Consider the following 1,352-nt stretch of genomic DNA (forward strand, 5'->3'; position numbering starts at 1 on the left):
GGAGGAGATTATGTTGAGAAATAAAAAAAAAAAATTCTTAAAAACGTTGTTTTTCTTGGTCAGGCCGGAAACTTATCAATCCACCCTCGTATATTATACATACTAACTTTCAAGACAAATACTAAATAATTACTCATTCTCTATTCTTCAAATAAATATAGTGAATTTACAAAGATTTTTGATCTTATATGTAAGAATATTTCTTTTTTGTTAAATGTTGACCCATGAAACCAGCAGTATTATTAAAGATTACAGTAAGTGTATAGAATTGAACGGTAGAGGCAGCAAGGATTAGAATTCAAAAAATTTTCTGATCTTTTAAATTAATTTTTTTCTTAGTCAAAACTCGTTTATTGCTACTGGAGAGGGGACCCCACCACTTCAGCTATGTGTATAAGCTAGTTTCACAATACATTTCCGCTTCCACTCTCATTGGCTGTACGCAGCACGCGACAGTCAGAAGTGGGAGTTGGGGAAGTTGCGATAGACGAGTATCTCATTTTGCAATAAACGATAGTTGCAATAAATAAAATTGGCTATAAATGAGATTTTAAATAGGCGAATGTTGCAATAAACGAGGTTTGACGGTAATTAGCAATAAAGATTTTTCAACAAATTTTTTCAATTTAGAAAATCTTTGATTTGAAATTGTGTCTTCAGTCCGAGATTAATTTAAAAATATTCATCATTGCCGCTTACAAGTAATTACTGATAGATATTATTATAGTTATTTTTAAAAGGCTGGATATAGGTATGAAGAAAAGTTGATTACAACTTCATCAACATCTGCAAAAACATGTTTACTAATCATTACGTCCAAACAAACAAAAATTAACGGCACACTTTAACCATAGTCAAAAGAATAAAACAATATTGTAAAACGTATAAATAAGCCCGGTAAGGGTGGGTCTAAGCCGAAAGTGAGGTTAAGTCAACGCATGCTTTTTTTAGTGCAAAATATAAACCGTGTACAATTATTCTTTTTTTTTTTTAATTAAATTGGTCCCTGATGCAGCTTATAGAAAATTGTGCTTTTCTTTTATCTATCATCGATGATTTCAATCAAGGTTTTTTTATCTTATCTTAAAAAAAGATATTCCAGCGGAAGGCCAAGTGAATACCAAAGTCAGCTCTAGTGAAGACCAAGTCATTATAAAATTGATCGAGGGAAACGAGATATTCTTCTCACAAATTGTTTTTCAAATCAATCAGCCTTCAGAGTAGTGTTTGTCTTGAAGTGATGATAAATCCACTTAAGGATAGTCAGATATGTTTTTAGAAAAAGATTTTATTTGCAAATACCGGTTCGCACAAGGCTAATTTATTTCCAGTATGTTTTTTTTTTCTTCAAA

Source organism: Belonocnema kinseyi, chromosome 3 (assembly GCF_010883055.1).
Source record: "Belonocnema kinseyi isolate 2016_QV_RU_SX_M_011 chromosome 3, B_treatae_v1, whole genome shotgun sequence".
In the NCBI taxonomy this organism is placed as follows: Eukaryota; Metazoa; Arthropoda; class Insecta; order Hymenoptera; family Cynipidae; genus Belonocnema; species Belonocnema kinseyi.